Genomic DNA, 18,751 nt, shown 5'->3' with positions numbered 1-18,751 from the left:
ACTTAGGATCAAACCAAAGTCCCTGGCACTGCGAAGGCAGCAGTGCTAACTACTCTTCACCAGGAGACAGAGGCATAACCAGGCTGATAGACCGACCATCAAGTGATTGAGGACGAAAGGCTGCAATTAGGCTGAAGGGCGTGGGAAATTTCTTTCTCAGGCCCGATGTGAGCTCAAGTTCTTTCTGGTCTATTTGAGGTGTTTGACATGGCTGGTATCCAGTTCCTATCTTGGCCGGGCTGTTTCACACCTCAGATCTATGTGTGGGAATCTTACATTGCAGGTTTTTAATTTTAATCATGGCATTGATGATCAGGTTGTGATGCAATGTTGGCTAGGGCCATTAGCTTACTTTTGTGGACACCACATCATTCATTGACATTTTCTGAGGAAGGGTCCAGGCCTGAAACGTCAGCTTTCCCCCTCCTCTGAAGTTGCTTGGCCTGCTGTGTTTATCCAGCTCTACACCTTGTTATCTTACATCATTGACCTATATTGCGTTTGTAACATTTTAACTGAACACAGAGTGAGTTGGGGGTTAGTTGCTCAATCAAAATATTTTAGTTCCCTGTTGAGATTGTGGAAAGAAAGGAAAGTGAAAGAATGTTGTTTTGCTGCAGATATCAACCCAAGTGAAAAAAACACAGATTGCAACTTCTGAAATTCAGCAGCACACCATCAACCATTTCCATTGAAAGTGACTTTTAAACTCCACATTCTTTCAAGCTAAATGACTCCAAATATACCTTACAATAATCTTCACGATTAACCTGTGAAATAAAACAGATAAATTACAAAAGCCCAGGATTGGATTCTGACTTTGCGCAAACATGTAGAACAAGTCATAGCAAGTGAGCAGACCATTTTATACCTCTGTTTTCCTTTTCTATTGTCTTCAATATTAAAATCAGGAGAGCTGTAAAACAGGCTGCTGGTTCGCTCCTGGCTGTTTTACAGTCTTTGCACACAGCCAAAATTATCCCAACTGCCTGCGAAAAGGCAATAAAATGGTTCATATGGTCAACCCGCACTCGATAATTTACTTTTCAATGATCCAGCAAGAGAGCCATGTCTTGTCTTGATGCCTCCAATGCCAAGAATATTATTTAAGTATGTACTTTAAAGTGAATTTTAAAGAATGAAAAACCTAGAATGCTAAAGATTATAAAACTTCCTATACAAAGGCTGAATTAGTACATTTTGCTCTTCTTCAAATTGGCACAATTTTATTGAGTTACTGTCAAAGATTTCAAAAGTACGCAATGATCCGATATGCATTCAATATTGAACACTGAATTCTAGTTCTTCAGGGCATTATACCATGTTAGTGCTCCTGCTCTTAAGTAATAACAGAGCATTGTTATTTAGGGGATTGATGTTCGGGTTGATCTGAACTGCTAGAACACAGGCCAAACTCTTAAATTGCCTTGCTCTTCTTAATTCTCCTGTACAGTATAGGCATAATCTGACATTGTCAGTGAGTCATCCTTTCTATTGTTGTAATTGCTTTGCAATTTACTTCACATTTTGCAATAAAGCTTCCATCTGTTTTCTCCATGAACTGCTCTGTGAGTAAAAGATATCAAAACCTACCAAAAATCTATTAGATAATTAGAAACTTTTTAAAGAAAAACAAATAAAATCAAACTCATAATAAAATATGCGGACAATCTTATTGAAGATTATTGGAAAAGGAATGCTTATACTTATCAAGAGAAGGTGAATGTATACATGTTTGTCAATATTGGTGTTCAGGAAGTCAGTATTTTCTCCTTTCATCTTTGAAATCCAGGCACAAACCCATCCAATACTAATAGCATGAAAGGTTTGAGATGTTTAAGTCCAGTTCTTAATCAGCAGGAACCCACGATTTGTAATTTGGCATTAAATTATCAATGTTGCAGCACAGCTGCTACAAAGTTCAACTGAAGATGCATTGTTAAGTGAACAGAAAAATCACCATCATTCAGTTAACTGAATCAAATCTTTAAACTGAAAAAAAATTCTAACTATTAATGTCCTCATTTGAAAAAACGTAAAAAACAGAACAGCAAAGGCAGTTGATGCAATAACATGCATGGACTACAATTCAGAAATACGCAAAGTTAAGAAAACAAAGAGAAATTAAATGTATTTTTTTGCAAACTGTGAGAATCTGTAAGTTGACCAAGTTTGCACAGGAAGCCAAAGGCTTCAAAGTGGCCTATTTAAAGGCTGTTTCAAATTTACACAGCTATTGTGGAGTCGGCTCAATGCCGAAACAAGAGGAGGAGGAAATTCAAACAACAACTAAAAAAAAGCAGTGAAAACAAATGTTGTGTGAGGAGCTCAGCAGATCAGGCAGCATCTGCAGAAGGAAAGCAGAATCAACTTCCTAAACCATCACTGTCCAGCAGAAAAAAAGACACAGGGATTTACCAAGATAATAAAATGTGAGGCTGGATGAACACAGCAGGCCAAGCAGCATCTCAGGAGCACAAAATCTGACGTTTCGGGCCTAGGCCCTTCATCAGAGAGGGGGATGGGGGGAGGGAACTGGAATAAATAGAGAGAGAGGGGGAGGCGGACCGAAGATGGAGAGTAAAGAAGATAGGTGGAGAGAGTGTAGGTGGGGAGGTAGGGAGGGGATAGGTCAGTCCAGGGAAGACGGACAGGTCAAGGAGGTGGGATGAGGTTAGTAGGTAGATGGGGGTGCGGCTTGGTGTGGGAGGAAGGGATGGGTGAGAGGAAGAACCGGTTAGGGAGGCAGAGACAGGTTGGACTGGTTTTGGGATGCAGTGGGTGGGGGGGAAGAGCTGGGCTGGTTGTGTGGTGCAGTGGGGGGAGGGGACGAACTGGGCTGGTTTAGGGATGCGGTGGGGGAAGGGGAGATTTTGAAACTGGTGAAGTCCACATTGATACCATTAGGCTGCAGGGTTCCCAGGCGGAATATGAGTGGCTGTTCTTGCAACCTTCGGGTGGCATCATTGTGGCAGTGCAGGAGGCCCATGATGGACATGTCATCAAGAGAATGGGAGGGGGAGTGGAAATGGTTTGCGACTGGGAGGTGCAGTTGTTTGTTGCGAACTGAGCGGAGGTGTTCTGCAAAGCGGTCCCCAAGCCTCCGCTTGGTTTCCCCAATGTAGAGGAAGCCACACCGGGTACAGTGGATGCAGTATACCACATTGGCAGATGTGCAGGTGAACCTCTGCTTAATGTGGAATGTCATCTTGGGGCCTGGGATAGGGGTGAGGGAGGAGGTGTGGGGACAAGTGTAGCATTTCCTGCGGTTGCAGGGAAAGGTGCCGGGTGTGGTGGGGTTGGGGGGCAGTGTGGAGCGAAGAAGGGAGTCACGGAGAGAGTGGTCTCTCCGGAAAGCAGACAGGGGTGGGGATGGAAAAATGTCTTGGGTGGTGGGGTCGGATTGTAGATGGCGAAAGTGTTGGAGGATGATGCGTTGTATCCGGAGGTTGGTGGGGTGGTGTGTGAGAACGAGGGGGATCCTCTTTGGGCTGTTGTGGCGGGGGCGGGGTGTGAGGGATGTGTTGCGGGAAATACGGGAGGCGCGGTCAAGGGCGTTCTCGATCACTGTGGGGGGAAAGTTGCGGTCCTTAAAGAACTTGGACATCTGGGATGTGCGGGAGTGGAATGTCTTGTCGTGGGAGCAGATGCGGCGGAGGCGGAGGAATTGGGAATAGGGGATGGAAGTTTCAAAATCTCCCCTTCCCCCACTGCATCCCTAAACCAGCCCAGTTCATCCCCTCCCCCCACTGCACCACACAACCAGCCCAGATCTTCCCCACCACCCACTGCATCCCAAAACCAGCCCAACCTGTCTCTGCCTCCCTAACCTGTTCTTCCTCTCACCCATCCCTTCCTCCCACCGCAAGCCGCACCCCCATCTACCTACTAACCTCATCCCACCTCCTTGACCTGTCCGTCTTCCCTGGACTGACCTATCCCCTCCCTACCTCCCCACCTATACTCTCTCCACCTATCTTCTTTTCTCTCCATCTTCGGTCCGCCTCCCCCTCTCTCCTTATTTATTCCAGAACCCTCACCCCATCCCCCTCTCTGATGAAGGGTCTAGGCCCGAAACGTCAGCTTTTGTGCTCCTGAGATGCTGCTGGGCCTGCTGTGTTTATCCAGCCTCACATTTCATTATCTTGGATTCTCCAGCGTCTGCAGTTCCCATTATCTCTAACAGGGATTAACCAATCAGTTCATCGGTTGATTTCATAACAAAGGCCATGAAAGTTACTTTTATTCAGAGGCTGAATTTTTGGAGCACTGAAACTCGTCACTTGCTGCAGACATAAGTCCTGTTTCAGAATAGGGCTGTGCAGCCAGTGCCTCTGAATGTCACTTGCAATGTGCACCTGGCTGGAACTGATGATATTAACAATATCTCACAGTTTGTCATAGAATCACAGAATCCCTCCAGGGCAGAAATTCGGGCCATTGGCCGCCATGCCACTGTGCCATTATTCTCTGTTGTATACGGAAAGGCACTGCAGCTTTCCATTCAATGAAAGCTCACCATGTTTGATTCCCTCTTGCCAGGGAGCATCAGGTGCAACAATTGTGTAAATTCACTAGGGTTTCAACTTCCCCATGGTGCAGGGTATCATTCCTTGTGCACACATCAGTTTGCAAGGGTCACATGTTAATTACGCCAGGTACTGGAATAATTCACAAAAGGTCCAGTCAGTGTATGACCACAGGCGGGGAATCGCAGAGCTCAATCCCCACTGTTCTGCCAATATCCACAATGTCCTCATCATGCTGCAGTCTGTTTTGCTGTCTCTGCCACCACAGAAAACCAAAGGGCAGCCTCTGGGTGACAAAAACTACCTGTTCATAACATGATAGAGACCTCTGGTGCAGACGCGCATGCTTTCAGTGTGTACACATGCACTTAGAAATATATTGCCTCTTGAAATGAGATTGGACAGATCACTGGTCTGCTGAAACAACACTTTAGTTGCCTATACCATTCTGAAAGAACCCAGCATTACTCAGACGAGCAATAGTAAGATTTATGGTGGCATCTGCCACACAAATTCATTCATATGAGGGAAACCCTTTGCCACCAGCTTTGCGATGTTCAGATTTGGCCTGGGATAAGGAGTGCTGGGCTGAGCCAAGTTTGGATCTCAGGGGTGATTTGGGTGGAGCTACTTAAGGAAGAAAAGGAGGCATCTAGGATGGGGAAGAAGAGGAAGAGAGGGAAAAGCCAACCTAGGTATTCATTTTATGCTTGTGCTTCCCATCTTGAACCCATCTTATGCACAGGAATCTGGACAAGAACTACCCAACACCCTCACCTCCCTCTATCACAAACCATCACTGTGCTTTCTTCACCCAATCCAAAACAAAATACACATTCCAAATCTAAATTATGAATTAATACATACTTTAAAGCATAAAAATGTTAACCAATCACCATTCGCATCACTTAGTTTCTGCCTTCCGTGTTTCTTTGCTTGTTTCACTGCTCCTGTGCAGCTCTACACAGGAGATTGAAAAATGGTTAGTGGAAGGTTTGTGACACACAATACAGAGATTGCAAATGGCTTTACTGAGAGATCTCCAATAGTCCTTGACAGAGAAAGCCCAGATGTGAGTTTCATCAGCTTTTAGTGCATTTCTGGCAGCATACTATGCTAGTTGGTGGGCTGGGGCAAGCAGGGTGCACACCGTACTCATCACCTGAGGGCAGGCTTCAGGGGGTCCTGGGCTTAGGGAGCATGCCCCTTCTTCCCAATGGTGACGAATCAGAGCAATGTTAACTGCAGAGGTGAGAGAGACTGATTCTGTGAGGTACTGCTACTCAAGCCACAGGCTGTTTCGCGCCCATATTTCCCACTGATAGTGAAATCATAAAAGTGCTGGCGATCACAGTGGGTCAGACAGAGTCCATGGTGAGTCAGCAAGCTAATGTTTTGGACCTGGATGACTTTTCATCTCTGATGAAGCTCTGATCATCTCTGATGAAGCTCTGATCATCTCTGATGTAACTCTGATGAAGTGTCACCTAGACTCAAAATGTTAGCTTGCTCTCTCTCCATGGTTGCAATGTGACCCTCTGTGGTCTCCAGCATTTCAGTACGGATTCCAACAACTGCAGTACTTTATTCTTACATTATGTTTATGACTGATAGGTTTATTAGTGAGTCAACCCTGAATAAATGTGGGTTCAAGACAGACTGTGATTGAAGGAGTAGCTGGGAAGGTAAATGGCTGTGGTGAGTGAGTCTCTGGTATTGTTATTATCTATTTATTTGTTCATTTATTTATTCAGTCACGGGATGTGGGTGTTGCTGGCTGTTCAGCATTTCTTGCCTGTCTTTAGTTGCCCTTGAGAAGGTGAAGGTAAGCTGTCTTCTTGAACCACTGCAATCCATATGCTGAAGGTTGAGACACAATGCTCTTGAGGGTGGGGGATTTCCAGGATTTTGATCCAATAACAGTGAAAGAGTGGTGATATATTTCCATTCCAGGATGGTGAATTGTGTGAAGAGGAACATGAGAGACCTGTGTGAAGATATTGAACTGTTTTTGTGACGCTACATTCATGTTCTTCAAGGCTTGCAGCCAGCCATTCATTTTCAAAAGTATCATACCTCAGTGCTTTCTGAACATTTGTCTGGAGACCCTTCTTGTCCCATGCTGATATAGAATAACTTGCAATTTTCCAAAGGCCTCATTTGCAGATTTCTTCAATGGGGCATCTAAAAGAAAATCCTGAAGCACAATTTCTCCCACATTGCTCCATTTCTTAGTCTATTCCAAATCAGATTCACCTCTTGCAAGACCACCAGCACTGATACCTGCCTCAATGTAAGCTTGGTACAGGCTAACTTACTGCAGTATGTGCTGAGTCGTGATATTGACCTCATGCTAATCAGGTCAGCTCATTAATGACAAAGGTAACACTGGCCAGAGTTTGAAATCATCAAAGTCTGCAGTCAACATGAAACTGTTGCACTGCCTACATTGTAAAGAATGGGCATGGGTTTGTTTTGCATTTTAATCACACATCCATTTTCAGGAGTAGTTCAACCCAAAATAGTTAATTTTGTATGAATTAAGCATCATCAAACATCAATGTTGCAGGAGCATTTGTCTATGACTGTTATTAAGTGTCAATTTATTGGACATTTCCAAATCTGTTGAAATTCAAGATCTCGAATTTATATTGTAAAACAAAACATTCGTCTCTGCACATGTGCCTTCCTTGCAAGAGATTTCCACAGTTGTAGCTCAGAGCATTTTGTGTTCCATGCTGCATTCAGACTTTTTTCTCTGTCTCAGTTATTCTTCAACCTTCTACAACCTCCACTGTTGTAACCGACTAGTCATTCACCCAGATAATAAAATGTGAGGCTGGATGAACACAGCAGGCCAAGCAGCATCTCAGGAGCACAAAAGCTGACGTTTCGGGCCCAGACCCTTCATCAGAGAGGTCCTCTCTGATGAAGGGTCTGGGCCCGAAACGTCAGCTTTTGTGCTCCTGAGATGCTGCTTGGCCTGCTGTGTTCATCCAGCCTCACATTTTATTATCTTGGAATCTCCAGCATCTGCAGTTCCCATTATCTCAGTCATTCACCCAACTGCTTTTAAATATGTCAGGCAACATTGCATTGACTGTTTTAGCTTTGAGTGCAATCTGCCCAGTTCTTTTGCTTATATTTTTCATTCATGGAGAGGGGTTACCTTTGACATCTCTGCGGGAGTGATAATATCATTATCACAGTGATATCTTCAAAATCTTTTGTTCCAAACTGCGTCCAAGACATTTGCAGCCTGTTTAAAATGGTAGACTTCACTTGTAATTTGTTGCGACAAGTTTCTGGCAAGCCATTGCTGACCAAAAGTTATTCTACCAATTAATTGGACACGATGAATGAATTTCTTTGGAATATTGAGCTCATTATATTGCACTGAATAAAATATAAAAGCTACGTTTCACTCTATAGAGGAAGAGATAATTTGTGCCCAATTTGTAATAATGGCTAGATAATAATACTTGATGAGTCAGGGTCACAAACGAGCTATGTTTTAATAAAACTGAATTTACTTGTTTGACAAGGTATCAGATGCCAGTGTGTGGGCAGATGTCTGTTATCAGCTTCAGGTTCCCAGTGTAGGTATTCACCACTGAATGATTAGCCATAGCATGGCCAATGAGTCCTCGCATGTGTAATTAAAAGGAACACATTGACAATTTCACTGGAAATTGCAATCAGAGCATATCTGAAATTAGATGAATTGTTTATGTAAAATAGAATGTGAAATTTGGCAGATAACTTGAACACAAATAATTGGCAGCTGCACTAATTGAGACATAAGTTAGAGTGTTTGCATTGCAAATGTACAGTGTATATTTTTCAAATATCATGTAAAATTACCAATGTGAACTGCTTCTTTGCTTCAGTGATAGCTTTGTTTACCTGTTATCAGTACGTAGTTGAAGTTTCCTTTCGAAATAGAGGAACCAGGTAACTGAACAGCCTTTTTGAAAACTTTCATGACATGAACAGCAAGTACTCCAGCACTACCTTTAGGGGTAGCTCAGAGGGTAAGCACTGCTGCCTCACAACACCAGGGACCTGGGTTCAGTTCCACCCTTGGGTAACTCTCTGTGTGGAGTTTGCACTCTCTCTCTGGGTCTGTGTCGGTTTCCACTAGCGCTCCAGTTTCCTCCCACTGTCCAAAGATGTGAAGGTTAGATGGATTGGCCAGGCTAAATTGTCTATTATATCAGGAAATGTAGAGGTTAGCCATAGGAAATGGGGAAGTTATGGGAATGGGCTGCATCTGGGTGGGACACTCTTCAGAGGGTCAGAGCAGACTGGATAGGCTGAATTGTCACTTTCCCCACTGTAGGGATTCTATAAACACAGCAGGCCAAGCAGCATGTTAGGAGCACAAAAGCTGACGTTTCAGGCCTGGACCCTTCATCAGATGAAGGGCCCAGGCCTGAAACGTCAGCTTTTGTGCTCCTAAGATGCTGCTTGGCCTGCTGTGTTCATCCAGCTCCACACTTTGTTATCTCAGATTCTCCGACATCTGCAGTTCCCATTATCTCTGTAGGGATTTTATGTTGTGATTTATGATTCATCTTTTCAAAAGCACTTAGAGATGGGCAATAAATGTTGGTCTTGCCAGCGATACCCACATCACAAAGATGAAAAAACGAAGAATGCAAACATGCTCCATGCAGGATATAAGCAGCATAGAGTTCCAGTTTTGGCTAAATGCTTCATTTTATGGTAGAATTTTATAGTGTCCCTTCAATAATTCCACAAACTGTGGTGGGGACAGTACTTGAGGATACTAATGAGGCCAATGCCAATGTGATTGCCAGATTTGTAGCCTACAAGCTTTCAACATTTAGGATTTCAGTTTTAAGTTACAATGAGCTTGAGTTTGAGTTTGATTTATTATTGTCACATATACCGAGATGCAGTGAAAAGTATTGTTCTGTGTGCTATACGGGCAGATTATGCCAAAGTGCATCAGGGCAGCAGAACAGAGTGCAGGATAAAGTGTTACAGCCACTGAGAAGGTGCAGAGAGACAGAGAGAGAGATCAAAATTAACATTAACGCTCAAAAGTCTGTTAACAGCAGGGAAGAAACTGTTCCTTGAAACTGCTGATATGTGTATTCGAACTTTTATATTATGTCATACTTTCCCATATTGTATTCCATCTGCCAATTCTTTGCCCACTCTCCTAACCTGTCCAAATCTTTCTGAAACCTGGCCTCTTCCTCAACATTACATACTTTGGTAGGAAGAATAGAAGGGTAGGCTACTTTCCAAACAGGGAAAGACTTCAGAAATCTGAGCCACAAAGGGGCTTGTGAGTCCTAGTTCAGCATTCTTTAACGGTCCAAGGAAGGATGTTCCAGCATTGGAAGTGTCCAGAGAATGTTCACAAGGAATGATCCAGGGATGAAGATCTTGTCATTATGAGAAACAGTTGAGGACTCTGGGCCTGAACTCAACAGAATTTAGAAAGATGAGGGGATCTCATTGAAACTTATAGAACGCTGAACACTGAGAGGCTTGAATAGATTGAACATGGTGAAGTTGTTTCCACTAGTAGGACAGACTCGGACCCATTGTCAGCAACCAACAGTCCCCATTGATAACTATTCATCATCCAAGACAGATCATTATCCACTCCTTTGTTTGTCCAATTGTTCTACTCTCTCTTTGGGCTCTATCTCCACCCTGTGGTTTAATCTCTGCCCCTCTCCCCATCTTACTTCTGCATATAAACTGATATCTTCCAAGCTACCATCAGTTCTGAGAAAGGGTCACTCAACCTGAAATGGTAATTCTGATTTCTGTCCACAGATGGTGCTAGACCTATTGAGCCTTTCCAACAATTTCTGTTTTTGTCACCTTATTGAAAGGTGTTAAACAAACTGTCATTGCCGTAATTGGTGACTCACCATTACATTATGAGAAACTAGACTCACCAGTCTACAAAAGCCTAAAAGACGCAGTGAGATGCTCCTAGCATCAAAATAGTCACAGATTTTGCCCAGAGCCCACGGTGGCTCAAACCCCTGTAAGATTTTACCGAAAGTGATTGCAGTGGGAAATTTTTAAAAAAGCCACATTCCATAGCTTATGAGCTAACAAGGTCAAGAGCTGAATGCACACAGCTGGTCAAGCAGTATCAGAGGAGCAGGAAAGCTGACATTTAGGGTCTGGACCCTTCTGAAGAAGAGTTCAGACCCAAAACGTCAACTTTTCTGATCCTCTGATACTGCTTCGCCTGCTGTGTTCATTCAGCTCTACACATTGTTATCTCAGATTCTCCAGCATCGTCAGTTCCCACTGTCTGGGATTCATGGTTTTAATTGCCTTTAAACTGAGAACTCCACGTTTGCCAGAATGAATAAAGGTCAGTTTAATGAAATGCATCTTTAGCCCACTGTAACTGTATATAGTCGGAGGGTTGCGGTGACTGTGTATCCCTGAGTTCTCAATGTTAGGTTCTGACATGAGCCTTAATGTTGGTTGTACAGAATTCGCCTGATGAAATTTATCAAAACTACTTTTACTTCAAATGACAAATGCTGACAAATCAAGGAAAAAAAATGATTAATTCATGCTCCCAGCTTGCAGCTTCATCTACTGGCAGTGCACTTGAATTCCAGCAGAGAGACTTTCTACAATCTACACAAATACGTCAATCAAGAAAGACAAACTTTAAAATAATCTCCTGATGTGCATATAAATCCAACGTCTGGAGTACATCTGCAGCAGGCTAAATATTACAGTTCCACGTTAGACAGTGTGACCAGTATAAATCAACTGGGGAAAAATATAGTCTCACTTCATAATCAACTTTGCTGGCTCATGGATGCAAATTTAAAAGTAATTAGGCTACTTAGCATGAAGGGGTTACAAGTCATAAAAGTTATTTGAATTTGCCAATTTATACAAGTTCTGCATAAGATCATAACTATAGGAGCAGGATTAGGCCATTCATGCTATTCAATCAGAGTCTCTGATGAAGGGTCTAGGCCCGAAATGTCAGCTTATGTGCTCCTGAGATGCTGCTTGGCCTGCTGTGTTCATCCAGCTCCACACTTTGTTATCTTGGATTCTCCAGCATCTGCAGTTCCCATTACCTCTGATTCAATCATGGCGAATATGTTTCTCAACCCCACTCTCCTGCCTTCTCCCTATAACACCAGATCCTCTATTCATCAAGAACCTATCTATCTCTGTCTTATAAACTATCACTGCCTTGGCATTTATAAACTTCTGTGGCAATAAATTCCAAAGAGCCACCAACCTCCAACTGAAGAAATTCCTCCTAAACTTGATTCTAACAATCATCCCTTCACTCTGAGGCTGTACCCTTGGGCCTAAGTCTCTCCTACTAGTGGAAATGTCTTCTCCACATCCATTCCAGCCATGCCTCTTAGTGTTCTATACATTTCAATCGATCCCCCCTCACCCTTCTAAATTTCATCTAATACAAAGCCAGAGTCTTAAAGCCCTCCACCCTTAGGATCATTACTAAACCTTGTCTGGAACCTTTCCGATATCAGTACATCTTTCCTTAGGTACGGGGCCTAAAACTTCTTACAAGCTTGCAAATATAGTCAACGCCAGAGTCTTACACAGCCTCAGCAGTACATCTCTGCGCTTGTTTTGTCATCCTGTTGAATTAAATGCTAACATACTATTTACCATCCTAACTTCCGAATGAGCTTGCATATTAACCTTGAGAGAATCCTGAATGAGGAGTCCCAAGTTCCTTTGCGTCTCAGAATTCCTTTCCCCGTTTAGAATCTAGTGAACACCTATTTCTTCCTACCAAAGTGCATTAGCCTCACACTTGCCCACGTTGTATTCTATTGGCCATTTATTACCACTCTCCTAGCCTGTCCAATTCCTTCTGCAGCCTTTAAGTTTTGTCAACACTACCTGTCCCTCCACCTGTTTTGGGGTTATCTGCAAACATAGCAATAATGCCCTCAGCTCCTTCATCCATGTCATTAATGCATAACATGAATAGTTATGGACCCAACACTGACCTGTGTGGAACTTCACTATCACTGACTGCCATCCTATAAAATTCTTATCTTCACTCTCTGCCTTTACCAACTGGTCAATAGTATCAATGCCAGTGCCTTCTCCCAACACCATGGGCTCTTATCCAGAAGCCTCTGTGCAGCGCCTTGTCAAAGACCTCCTGAAAAATCCGAATATATGTCAAGTGGCTCTCCTTTGCCTATCTTGTTCATTACCTCCTCAAAGAATCCTAACAGGTTTGACAGGCATGACAACTTGTTGACAAACCGATGTTGACTCACACTCTGGGGAGTCAACATTTGAATCACTAGTCACAGAATTCACAGTCCCTAATCCCTAAAAAGAGCAGTATGTATGTAGCCCAACTTAGAACAATATGTATGTAGTCCAACTAGAGCAGTACGTATGTAGTCCAACATAGAGCAGTATGTATGTCGTCCAACTTAGAGCAGTATGTATGTAGCCCAACTTAGAGCAGTATGTATGTAGCCCAACTTAGAGCAATATGTGTGTAGTCCAACTAGAGCAGTATGTATGTAGTCCAACATAGAGCAGTATGTATGTAGCCCAGCTTAGAGCAGTATATATGTAGTACAACTAGAGCAGTATGTATGTAGTCCAACTTAGAGCAGTATGTATGTAGTACAACATAGAGCAGTATGTATGTAGTCCAACTAGAGCAGTATGTATGTAGTCCAACTTAGAGCAGTATGTATGTAGCCCAACTTAGAGCAATATGTATGTAGCCCAACTTAGAGCAGTATGTATGTAGTCCAACTCGGGAAGGGGCCATACTGGACCTGGTGCTGGGGAATGAACCCGGCCAGGTGGTTGATATTACAGTAGGGGCTACTTTGGAAATAGCGACCACAATTCCATAAGTTTTAAGTACTAAACTGGGGGAAGGCAGACTGTACCAAGATTCAGCAGGATCTGAGGAAGTAGATTGGGAGAAACTGTTTGAAGGTAAATCCACATTTGAAATGTGGGAGGCTTTTAAAGAGAGGTTGATTAGCATGCAGGAGAGACATGTTCCTGTGAAAATGAGGAATAGAAATGGCAAGATTAGGGAACCATGGATGACAGGTGAAATTGAGAGACTAGCCAAGAGGAAAAAGGAAGCATACATGAGGTCTAGGTGACTGAAGACAGACGAAGCTTTGCAAGAATATCAGGAATGTAGATCGAATCTGAAATGAGGGATTAAGAGGGCTAAGAGAGGGTATGAGATATTGCTGGCAAACATGGTTAAGGAAAATCCCAAAGCCTTTTATTCATATATAAAGGGCAAAAGGGTAACTAGAGAAAGGATTGGCCCACTTAACGACAAAGAAGGAAAGTTATGCGCTGAGTCAGAGAAAATGGGTGACATTCTTAACGAGTACTTTGCATCGATATTCACCAAGGAGAGGGACATGACAGATGTTGAGGTTAGGGATAGATGTTTGCTTAGTCTAGGTCAAGTTGACATAAGGAAGGAGGAAGTGTTGGGTATCCTAAAAGACATTAACATGGACAAGTCCCCAGGTCCGGATGGGATCTATCCCATGTTACTGAGGGAAGCAAGAGAGGAAATAGTCGGGGCCTTAACAGATGTCTTTGCAGCATCCTTAGACAAGGGTGAGGTCCCAAAGGACTGGAGACTTGCTAATTTTGTTCCCTTGTTTAAGAAGGGCAGCAAGGATAATCCAGGTAATTATCGACCGCTGAGCCTGACATCAGTGGTAGGGAAGCTACTTGATAAGATACTGAGGGATAGGATCTATTCCCATTTGGAAGAAAATGGGCTTATCAGTGACAGGCAACATGGTTTTGTGCAGGGAAGATCATGTCTTACCAACTTAACAAAATTCTTTGAGGACATGACAAAGTTGATTGATGAGGGAAAGGCTGTAGATGTCATGTACATGGACTTCAGTCAGGTGTTTGATAAGGTTCCCCATGGCAGGCTGATGGAGAAAGTGAAGTCACATGGGGTCCAGGGTGTGCTAGCTAAATGGATAATAAAACTGGCTAGGCAACAGGAGACAGAGAGTAGTAGTAGAAGGGAGTTCCTCAAATTGGAGACCTGTGACCAGTGGTGTTTCACAGGGATCTGCGCTGGACCACTGTTGTTTGTGATATATGTAAATGATCTGGAGGAAGGAGTAGGTGGTCTGATCAGCAAGTTTGCAGATGACACTAAGATTGGTAGAGTAGCAGATAGTGGAGGGGACTGGATTACAGCAGAATATAGACAGACTGGAGAGTTGGGCAGATAAATGGCAGATGGAGTTAAATCCGGGCAAATGCGAGGTGATGCATTTTGGAAGATCAAATTCAAGGGCGAACTATACAGTAAATGGAAAAGTCCTAGGGAAAATTGATGAACAGAGAGATCTGTGTGTTCAGTTCCATTGTTCCCTGAAGGTGACAACGTAGGTCAATAGGGTGGTCAAGAAGGCATATGGCATGCTTTCCTTCATTGGACGGGGTATTGAGTACAAGAAATGGCAGGTCATGTTGCAATCTTATAGGACTTTGGTTCAGCCACATTTGAAGTATTGGATACAGTTCTGGTCGCCACATTACCAAAAAGGATGTGGATGCTTTGGAGAGGGTGCAGAGGAGGTTCACCAGGATGTTGCCTGGTATGGAGGGTACTAGCTATGAAGAGAGGTTGAGTAGATTAGGATTATTTTCATTAGAAAGATGGAAATTGAGGGGGGACCTGATTGAGGTCTACAAAATCATGAGGGGTGTAGACAGGGTGGATAACAAAAAGCTTTTTCCCAGAGTGGGGGACTCAATTAGTAGGGGTCATGAGTTCAAAGTGAGAGGAGGAAAATTTAATAGAGAAATGCCTGGAAAGTTCTTTACACAGAGGGTGGTGGGTGCCTGGAACACATTGCCAGCGGAGGTGGTAGACGCAGACATGTTAATGTCTTTTAAGATATATTTGGACAGGTACATGGATGGGCAGGAAGCAAATGGACGCAGACTGTTAGAAAATAGATGACAGGTTAGGCAGAGGATCTTGATCGGCGCAGGCTTGGAGGGCCAAAGGGCCTGTTCCTGTGCTGTACCTTTCTTTGTTCTTTGTTCTTTGATCTCTCTTAACCACAGTATTCATGTGGGCAGTCAATTTCCAGTCAGCCAATGGTAACTCCCAGGATATTAATGGCCAGAACTTGGTAGTAGTAATAACTTTAACCATGATGGAGAGATGGTTGACTCTGCGTTGATGGAGATGATCAGTGTGTTGCAGAAATTTACTTCAGTGTTATCTGTCTAAGAGCAGCAGGATGCAGGTATAATTTGTTTCAGTATCTGAGTAGTTACAAATGAGATTGAGTAATCATCCGTGAACATTGCTATCTTAAGCAGGGAAAAGTCACCAAGGAGTCAGTGATAGATTGTTGATCTCAACACTGACTTGAGGAACTCTTGCAGTGATGTTTTGGATTTGCACCCTCCTTCAGAAATGGGGGTCCTGATCCGAAACATAAACTTTCCTGCTCCTCTGATGCTGCCTGGCCTACTGTGTTCCTCCAGCTCCAGACTGAGTTATCTCCGACTCCAGCATTGGCAGTCCTTACTCTCTCTCTTGCAGTGATGTCCAGGACTGAGATGATTGGCTTCCAACAGTCAAAACAATCCTCCTCTACTGGCAGAGAGGTTTGCTAGTGCCATTTGGGAGGGTTTAAGCTTGTGTGGCAGGGGCAGGAACTGGAGCACTAAGTCAGTAAGTAAAATAACCAAGGAGGAGTCGAGGCTAAGGCCAGTAAAACTAAGAGGGAGAACAAATAGGAAGGGGTTACTGAACACAGTAGGGCTGATGGTCTGAGGTGTATTTGCTTTAGTACGTTGTACGTAATAGGTAAGGCTGATAAGCCTACAGCTTGGGTGAATGCATACAACTGTGATGTTATAGCGATTTTAGAGACTTGATTAAGAGAGCGATAAGACTGGCAACTTCATTTTCAGGATTTGGATGTTTCAGGTGAGACAGGGAGCTATATAAAAAATGGTGTGGGAGTTGCATTACTGATTAGGGGGAATATTACAGCTGGATTGAGGGAGAACACCTTGGAGGGCTCTTCAACCAAAGCTGTGTGGGCACAGCTCAGGAATAGGAAGGGTGCAGTCATTTAGGTGGGATTGTACTAGAGGTCTCCCAACAGCCAATGGGTTGTAGAGGAACACATATATGGACAGATTATGGAAAAATGTGAAAGCAACAACGTTGTCATTGCAGATGATTTTAACTTCCCCTATATGATGGGGACTCAATTAGTGTCATGGTCTTGGAAGGGGGAGGATTTGTTTGTTGTGTTCAAGACTTTTTTTTGAAACAACATGCAAATATGGTCCAACTGGGGAAGAAGCTATACCAGACCTGGTATTGGGGAACAAGATCTGTTAGGTGGGAGTGCATTTCAGGATCAGTGACCATAATTATATCAGTTTTAAGCTACTTATTGACAAGATTAAGTGTAGTCCCTGGATGAAAATAATAAATTGGGGGGAAGGTTAACGGCCCCACTGTTAGGCAGGAATTCGGGAATGTACACTTGTGACAGCTATTTGAAGGTAGCTCTACATTTGCCATGTGGGAATCTTTTAAAGGCCAGTTGATCAGATTCAGGACTAGCATGTTCCTGTGAGAATGAAAGATAGAAATGGTAAAATTCAGGAACTTTGGATGTAAAAAGCAATTGAGAGCTTACTCATGGAGATAAAGAAGGCATATGTAAGGTTTAGGAAACTGCAGACCTTAGACAGAGCCCCAGAAGAATACAAAAATAGCAAAACAGGATGGCAGACAGAATTAAGAAAAATCCAAGATGTTTTTTATGTTTATTAGGAGCAACAAGATAGCTGGAGAAGGGATAGGTCCACTCAAGGACAAAAGGAGGAAATTTATGCATTGAGCTGGACGAAGTGGGTGAAGCCCTCAATGAATACTTTGCTACAGTATTCACAATGGGGAAAAACATGGTGGATAGTGAATCTAAATTGATATTCTGGGGTTACGTTGTTATACAAACAGGAGGTAATGATGAGTGTTTTAAAAAGAATTAAGGTAGTCAAGTCCCCAGGACCTGATGGGATCTGCCCCAGAATGCCGACGGAGGCAGGTGAGGAAATTTCTGGAGACTTGTATGAAATCTTTGTATCCCTCTTAAGACACAAGAGAGGTCCCAGAGGACTGGAGAAGACCCATTCATTGCTGTTCCTTTATTTAAGAAGACAACAGGGATAATCTGGCAAATTACAGGCCACTGAGCTTTACACCAATGATAGGGAAATTATTGGAGAAAATTCTTAAGGATTTATTCATTTGGAAAAATAAGTATTTATGAGACATAGTCAGCACTCCTTGTGCAGGCTAGGTCATGTCTCACAAACTGGATCGAGTTTTCTGAGGAAGTGACAAAGATGACTGATGAGTTCAGGAAGGTAGATGTTGTCTTTAAGGACTTTAGCAAAGCCGTTGACAAGGTCAGTCATGGCAGGCTAACACAAAAGGTGAAGTCATGTGGGGTCTGAGATGAGCTGTGAACTAGTAGTCCATAGACAGAGTAGGGGTGGAAGGGTGTTTTTCTGAGTCAAGATCTGTGAGCAGTGGCTTTCCATAGACACCACTATTACAAATGCATAGAACTTTAATTAGGTTACATTTGGAATATTGTGCACTGTTTGAGTTGCCACACAAATAGAAGAATGTGGAGGCTTTGGAGGGGGTACAGAGAGATTTACCAGGATGCTGCCTTGTTTGAAGGGTATATACTATGAGGAGACGTTGGACAAACTTGATTTGTTTTCACTTTAACATCAAAGGATAAGGAGCAACCTGATAGAAGTTTGAAAAATTATAAGAAATTTGGATAATGTCGATGGTTGGATTCTCTTCCCCAGGGCAGAAATGTCAATTACTAAGGGACACAGGTTGAAGGTAAGTTTAAAGAGATCTGAGAAGCAAGTTTTTTTTTAAACTGAGGGAAATAAGTGCCTGGAAAGCACTGCCAGAGGGTGTGTTATAAACAGATACAGCAGTTATATTTAAGAGGCATCTTGACAGATACTGGAATAGACAGGGAATAGAGGGAAACAACCCACACAGAGGCAAAAGATTTTACTTTAGAAAGGTTATGTGTGACTCTGCAGTCTTGATGGGCTGAAGGGCCTATTCCTGTGCTGTACTGTTCTTTGTTCTT

This window comes from Stegostoma tigrinum, chromosome 3 (genome assembly GCF_030684315.1).
Source record: "Stegostoma tigrinum isolate sSteTig4 chromosome 3, sSteTig4.hap1, whole genome shotgun sequence".
NCBI classification, from domain to species: Eukaryota; Metazoa; Chordata; class Chondrichthyes; order Orectolobiformes; family Stegostomatidae; genus Stegostoma; species Stegostoma tigrinum.
This window is presented reverse-complemented; position numbering follows the sequence as displayed.